Genomic DNA, 7,967 nt, shown 5'->3' on the forward strand with positions numbered 1-7,967 from the left:
AGCACCTGCGATGGCATCAGACAGGTTCTGACCTGTACCTCGTGCCCCACTCACCTCCATTCTCACTTTTTCATTCTAAGGGATGTTGCTTTTGCCTCGCTGCTGCCAAGTTTCTGGTTTTGAGCAGCTCTCCCAATTCATCAATGAAAAATGAATCAGGGAGCTGAGTCAGCCCAGGGCTCAGGCAGCTGATTGCAGGATCAGCCAGGAGCCAGTTCCTGCAAGGAGCAGCTCCAGGCACCCCGAGTTTCCCATGGGAGCAGCCTGGATCCAGAGATCTCCCCGGGGATGCTGGACATTGTTTGGGGAGCAGGGAGCAGATCCCATCCCAGGGAGCACAGCCCTCACAGCTGAGCACGAGCCCTTGCAAAGGCTTGCAGGATCTGTGGGAAGTTTCCCCGCTCCTGGTTTGCAGCCAGGAGCTGGGTCCTGGCTTTGTTTTTCAGGAATTGCTGGTGAATCACGTGGAGCTGCTGGCGCTGGGAGGATGAGCTGGCACAGATCCCCCCGGGGATGAAGAGGGGTTTTGTTGTGTGTGAGTGGCTCCTGGTTCCACTGAGCTCTCCAGCCAGCCCGGCAGGAGCAAATGGCCAAGCAATTCCAATTCCAGCTGCATTCTTTCCAGAGCTGGGAAAAGGGGAGAACAGGTGCTTGTGGCAGATGCTCAGGGGTTAAAAACCCTCCAGAGCAGAGGAGGCGGAGGGGACCAGCACCATCCTCACTTGGGAGATCCTTCAGGACGTTCAGGTAACCTGAATTCTGCCTTGGCTCTGAGTTTGGGAATTACTGGGAGCATTTCTCTCCCACTTTTGGAAGGAAATCAGAAGCACTGAGCTAAAACTGCAGCCTTGGTTATCCCAGCATACAAAGCACGAGCTGTGAGCCACCGGGCTCAAGCCTTTGTCCAGAAGCTCTGAATTCCTCCCCTGCATCCCCAGGGCTGTCAGTGGTGATAAAGTGACCAATATGAGGCAGGAAGAGAGCAGCCAGCAGGGCATGGATGGCACTCCCAGATGGAGCAGGAGCTGAGTGATGAACAGGGAAATGCTCTGGCTGGGGCTGCTCGAGCTGCAGAGTTCAGCCCAGATATTAAAAAGGGACGTGTTGGATGCTTTGGGCCAGGAAAGAGATATCAAGAAGATGCTCTGGACACGGTGCCTCATCTATCAAAGGGACAGAAGCACAGGGTACCCTGTCAGGGAGCTCTCCCTGGGCCCAGCGAATAGAGCTGCAGTAATACTTTGGACATGGAGCAGGGAAGGACCCAACTTTGCAGCCTCAGTGCAAAAGAAGAGCCCCAGGAGCTGCGGGGAGCCATCCCCACCCCTCTCCTGGCTGCATCTCCATCTGTGGAGCAGGAGGGGTTTGGGTTGCACGTCCTGGTGCTCATCCAGCAAGGCAGGCGTGTGGATTTTCACAGGAAGCACAAGGGAGAGGAAACAGTGATGCTGTTGAGGAGAGCTCAGAGCTGTGGGTTCTGGCAGGTGGGAGGGGTGGCAGAAGGAAGGAGTTCAGGTTTTCACAGCTTGTGGATCTACTGAGGGCTTCCTTCCGTATCCAAAGAGCCCAGACAGCAGCTGGGGAAGGCAACAAACTGAATAAATCAGGAATCCTGCACCTTCCCTCTGTTCATGAAGCTCTCGCCCTCTCAATTGCGGAGCAGAATTAACCTGGGCAGAGCTGGGAATGTTCTCGTGGCAGATCAGCCCCACTTCAGCCCTCAGCAAGGACAGACAGACAAATCCTCCTCACCCTCGAGGGCCAGGACCTTCACATCCACTGGGGGCAAAACTCAGGGGACCCTTCCTCCTGTTCCACAGGGGGGCTCCAGGCACAGCCCCCATGCTTGGTCTTGACTGTCCCCAGTGAAAGAGCTGAGATTTCTCCCTAACCAAGATACCCCAGGGGTTAAATCAGGCTGTGCTGGGTTTGGGCACCTGGGTACCACTGGGCACCTTTCATCATTCCCAGGGATGCATCTTCCATGGATCTGGGGGCAGGGGCCTGCCCTGGGACACTGATCCCCTCCCCAGCTGCCTGCCAGGGAAGGATATTTGATTTAATGCTGCCCTGAGAGTATTTAAGGAATCTTTTAGGCAGCTTTGCAATTTTAAAAGGTTCTCAGTGATGCAAACACCTTCCCCTCTTGCCTGAACCCTCTGCCTGGGCTGCAGAGCCATCTTAGCCTGACCTGCTCTGAAATGGAGGAGGTTTTAAATCCCAAAACACCCACAGAAAAGCCCCAGCAGTGCCTTAATGGTGGCCCAGGTGGGTCCCTGTCCCCAGGCTCAGGCTCCTCTCCCAGAGCCCTGCTGGGTATGGGCTGGCCTGGCTGTTTGGGTGCTGCTGCTTGGCTGATGCAAACCAGCCCTGCCACACATCACTGTCCTCCTCAGGGACCAATTGGTGCGGCCCCAGCCTCAGAGCACGGCTCAGGCAGACAGGGAAGGCATTAATGGCAGTGAGAGGCACCTGGAGCCACCTGGAGCAAAGGCAGCAGTGCCACTGCAGGTCACTGCCCTTCCACTCTCACTGCTGGAATGCTAGAAAACCAAAATAAACCAAAAAAAGAACCCAAACCAAATGTGGAAAAGCCGTGTTTGTGTCCTGCTGTTTGTCATAACCCTCCTGGCAGAGAAGCTCTGTAAAAGGTGAGGTGTCCAAGGGAGTTCCTGGGAAAGGAGAAGGGTGAACACCACCAGCAGCATCAATGGGCAGCAGGAATAATGCAGATTTATTTTTTTTGGTGGGAATTAAGCCTGCCCCTTTTCCAGAGCCTTTCATCCTCTGCTTCCAGCTGAAGTGCCCTCAGCTCCAGGGCTTGGTCCAGGCTGTGTCTCCTTCCAAGACCCCTCCTAGAGCAGAGTTTGTGTTTACAGCAGAGAGATGAAAAGCCAGGGGGAGTTTTCATCTCTGCTCTGCCCCTCAGGAGCACCATTAATTGGGGCTCCAGCCCTAAATAATCCCCCTGATCTGTCAGATCACAGACGATCAGGTTGATCAGATGACAGCCAGGAGCCTGGAGCAGATCAGTGCCTGGGCTGGAGGAGTCCCCAGAGAGAGGCAGGGAAGCCAGGCCCAGGGGTGTGCTGGTGTTCACAGGGGCTTTGGGGCTGGGGAAGAGACCAGGATCTGACTCCGTGGTTCAGAAGGCTTGATTTATTATTTTATATATCTTACATTAAAACTATACTAAAAGAATAGAAGAAAAGGTTTCATCAGAAGGCTGGCTAAGAATAGAATAGCAAAGAATGATAACAAAGGTTTGTGGCTCGGACAGAGAGTCCGAGCCAGCTGGGCTGTGATTGGCCATTAATAAGAAACATCCACATGAGCCCAATCCCAGATGCACCTGTTGCATTCCACAGCAGCAGATAACCATTGTTTGCATTTTGTTCCTGAGGCCTCTCAGCTTCTCAGGAGGAACAATCCTAAGGAAAGGATTTTCCATAAAATGTGTCTGTGACACAGGTGTTGGGCTGGGACTGACACTGCCAGGCCCTGCCTGCCCCGGCTGCCAGGGGCAGCTCCTGCCCTGCCTTGGGGCTTTCCCTGGGGCACAGGGCAGGATTTTCTCTCTCCTGGCAGCACAGCCGCAAGTTCAGGGCAGGAAAGGCTTCCCAAAGCGTTCTGACATCCCTGCCGTGGTGTTTAAGGGCTCCCTTGTAGGTGATTAGAGCCTGTTTGGTGATTAACAAGTTTGCTGAAGTTACCTGGGAGCCACAAAAAGTGCAGGTGGTGTCCTAGGGATGGAGGTGACTCCAGGTGGAATTTCAGCTCCTCACAGCCATTAAAAGACAAGTTTATAAATCCCTCTCCCTCCATCCACAGACTTTCAGGAACCTACAGGAAGCCCAAAGGATCAATTAATCCACTTCATTATTCCTCAAGGAACAGACCAGCTTCGACTTCTTCCCTCAGAAAGAAGTGGCTCAAAGTCTCCCAATCTTGGAAGATGTTGCATCAAAACAACTTTGCTGTGCTCTTGAGCTGTTTCAGGGTGTGAAAAATGTGTATTTTATGATTGGCTTTTCCCAAATATTCAAATGAATATTATATGTGTTGTGTTAGAAAGTGATGCTGTGTTAATTCTCTTAAGTACTGTGTTAAATATAGTTTTAGGTTATAAAAAATGTTAAAATAGAAACGATGCTATGTAGGGTACTTTTTTTAAAGAAAGGACTCACAGTGAGATAGCAGCCACAGGACACCTGAATCTTTCAGAGAAAAAGAATTTATTTATTGCTCCCTTATCAAAAGAAATAAACTTCTTCCTGCCTCCAAGGTGCTGTCAGGATTCAGAGGAAGAAGCTGACCCTGCCCAGCCAGAATCCTGTGTTTGAATGGAATTTCTGCATCATGGATGAGGTGTATGAATATGCAACAGGCTGGTGCTTTTAAGGGTTAATCCTTGTTCATGTGGGTCCTTTTTCGGGCTTATTTTGCCCAGAAAAGGTACCCAGACTGTGCCCTCTCCTCTTCCCTTTTCCCCCAGATTCCTCTCACAGACACTCGGAATCCTGAACCGACTGCAGGCTCCACCCTTCTCACCTTCTCTGCTCCTGTCCTCTTCTGTCACAGACACATTTTATGAAAAATCCTTTCCTTAGGATTTTTCCTCCTGAGAAGCTGAGAGGCCTCAGGAACAAAATGCAAACAATGGTTATCTGCTGCTGTGGAATGCAACAGGTGCATCTGGGATTGGTCTCATGTGGTTGTTTCTGATTAATGGCCAATCACAGCCCAGCTGGCTCTCTCTCTGTCCAAGCCACAAGCCTTTGCTATCATTTCATTCCTTTTCTATTCTTAGCCAGCCTTCTGATGAAATCCTTTCTTTTATTCTTTTAGTATAGTTTTAATGTAATATATATAAAATAATAAATCAAGCCTTCTGAACCATGGAGTCAACATTCTCGTCTCTTCCCTCATCCTGTGAACACCACCACACTCTTCCCTCCATGTCTTTGGTGATGCCTGGGACAGTGAGAGCCCCGAATCCCAAACTCCCTCCCTGTCCCTGCCTCTCTCCTGCTCCAGAGGTGCTGGGTGCAATCAGTGCCTGTCACCGAGCTGGAGTTTTAAACATCTCACCTCCCTGAGAGCCCTGACAAGAACCTCATTGCAAAGGCCTTTCAAACACTCCTTAGCCCAGATAAGGCGTGAAGGGTGAAGAGGCAACAAAAAGCAGCTAATCCACTTAACTGCCAGGGGAGACTTCAGCAGCCAAAAGAGCAAGTGGGTTTTTGGGATGACTTCTGGCCAGGCACATCCTGGGGATTTCCAGCAGCTGCACAATCCTCCCTGCCCGTGTTTGCTGGTAATGAGTACTAACGATCCTTCACTTCGATTTTAATTGCCTGCCCATCAAGCTTTGTTAATCTCCCCCATTTTCCTGAATCTTTCATCGTGTCACTTTTTTTTCCCCCCTGTGTTTCTTCTGTGTTGACAAGGCATTTAAACATTTCGCCAAGCAGAAAAAGAAATAAGGGAAGAAAAGAAAGAATGAGCGAGAGAAAAAGAAATCATCCCCTTTGCATCTGGAATGTTTTCCAGATTGGAAAATAAGTGGCTGTGGTGGTATCCAATTCAAGCTAATAGGTTAATTAGTGAATATTGAGAACTCCATCCTTCCAGGAAGACTGGGGGTTTTCAAAGTCAGACTGTTCCTAATCCAACCAGCCCTTGCAGCTCGGACAGGTTTCCTTCCAGAGGAAGGATTTCAGGAGCAATTTCACCACGGGTTTGGTTTGGGTTTTGCTGAATGAGAAAGGCTTGGAGCAGAATCGTTGCTGTGGTACCCAGTTCTGCAGATGTTTGTTGTTTTTACCCAGGAACCAGCCTGGCAAGAGCTGCTCTCCCTTTGGATTTGCATCGTGGCCAGCCCAATTTCCTTTCCACTCCATATCCAGTGAGTCAGGGCAAGAAAACCCCTCTGAGCTGAGCATACCTGGCTGTTCCCACACCGTGCTCCCCCTGGCAGCTGCCAGGTCCGTCTGAGAGCTCTCCAGGAGGATTCTCCTGGCCCTGGCCCTGGCCTTGGCTGGGTGTCCTTGCTCCAGGTCTCCTGTGCTTTCCCTGCTGTTCCCTCCTGCCTCTCTGCTCAGCCAAATGTGCTCAGGTGTGTCCACAGGGCTCTCATGTTGAGGGAAGAGATGAGGATTTTGACTCTATATTTCAGAAGGCTGATTTATTATTTTATGATATATATTATATTAAAACTATACTAAAAGAATAGAAGAAAAGGTTTTCATCAGAAGGCTGGCTAAGAATAGAAAAGGAAAGGAATGATAACAAAGGCTTGTGGCTCGGACAGAGAGAGAGCCAGCTGGGCTGTGATCAGCCATTAATTAGAAACAACCACATGAGCCCAATCCCAGATGTACCTGTTGCATTCCACAGCAGCAGATAACCATTGTTTGCATTTTGTTCCTGAGGCCTCTCAGCTTCTCAGGAGGAAAAACATCCCAAGGAAAGGATTTTCATGAAAAGATGTCTGTGACACTCAGGCACTGCAAAGCTGCTGTGCCTTGCCAGGGAGCTGCTGATGGGAGCTGATGGCAGCCAGGGGAGGAGGAAACAGAGCTTTTCTTTCAGGGAATAAAAATAACTGCATGTGCAAATTGTCCAATTACAGAAATGCCACTACCACAATCCTAAGGTTGAGATCCCATCGTTTCAAACACATTTCTCCCTTCTTAAAACTCCTCCAGTCTCAATTACTGAGCCTCTCTCAGTACTTTGACAGGTTTGGTATTGGCAAAACCTGATGTGGAGGTTTGGAGGTCCCATCTGCCTGATGGAGCTTTCCAGGGTGTCCTTACCTTGCTTCCTCCCACAGAAACAACTGAAACATTATTACTGAAGCATTCTTTAAAGCAAATGAACTGGATTCTTGTTTGAGGGGAAGGTGGCATGGGGGTCCCAAACCAAGACCCTGTGGGGCCAGCCCAGCTCATGTCCTGGGAGGATGAGGTTGAGGAGGATGAGAATCCTCGTTTTGGAGGGAGGAGAGATGAGAGGAGTCTGCTCAGAGTGGCTGGAAGTCAGGCTCTGTTTTTAAACAGGACATTAAATACCTCCAGTGTGGGATTGCCTCAGCTCCCTTGCCAAATTTGCCATATTTGGGACTCACTGTGAGGAGTTCCTTATCTGCATATTGTGTGAGAGCAGCATTTCCATCCTCTGGGATTCCTTCACTTTGTGCCCTTCAAGGAGCAGAGATTCCTGGGGCTCTCTCATTGCTGGCCAAGAGACCTGGATTTGGAGCCACACAGAAATTGAGGGTTGCTCTGGAGACAGACATTGAGCAGCAGCAACCAGCAGAAATTAAAGCCACAAATCCAGGTTGCAGCTGCCAAAAAATCCTTGCAGGGGAAGGATCAAACAAGGCTTGGGGAGTGCAGAAATCACCGGGGAAGGGCTCTGCTTGCAGGGACCTGGGGCAGTTTCACAGAGTGAGACATGGGAGGGTTCCAAATCTCTCAGAGCTGCAGATTTAGAATGAGAACGTTTCAAGGGTTGTTTTTCTTTTTTCTTTCTTTCTTTTCAGGAAAACCCAAGGGAGTGTTTGTGGCCAAACCCCTCCTCTGAGGAGCCTGCAGAGCCTGGGGGAGCACTTGGAGTGGTGCTGGCAGGGCTCTGCTCCTGAAAGTCTGAATACTGTGGGCATTGACTGAAGCATTGGGCATCTTATTGCACAACTGATGTCCCAGGACAAAAATCTCTAGCCAGCCCAGTCTGCATGGAATCTTCATTTCTAAATGGAGGATCTGGGGAGGAAATTCAAATCCCACTCTTGGACTTTTGGGTGATGACTTTGATGTATAGATTACCCAACTGCTACTCTTAGTGTAGATTTACAGCATTGTCCTGTTGGAAGGAAAGCACAGGCAAAGAGTTTTGGGAAGAAATACTCTTTAAGGCCTGTTTGAATTCATGGTTTCACAGCCTCTTCCCAGCCTGGCAGA

General features: G+C 50.0%; 1 long non-coding RNA gene across 1 annotated transcript; it reads left to right on the top strand.

The window, feature by feature from the left end:
- The first annotated feature begins 563 nt into the window (after nt 1-563).
- Nucleotides 564-7,736, top strand: LOC143695646 (uncharacterized). The gene is made up of 2 exons (XR_013185067.1): nt 564-747; nt 7,550-7,736. It is a non-coding gene; the product is annotated as an uncharacterized LOC143695646 (long non-coding RNA).
- The last annotated feature ends 231 nt before the right edge of the window (nt 7,737-7,967 follow it).

This window comes from Agelaius phoeniceus, chromosome 23, assembly GCF_051311805.1.
Source record: "Agelaius phoeniceus isolate bAgePho1 chromosome 23, bAgePho1.hap1, whole genome shotgun sequence".
In the NCBI taxonomy this organism is placed as follows: Eukaryota; Metazoa; Chordata; class Aves; order Passeriformes; family Icteridae; genus Agelaius; species Agelaius phoeniceus.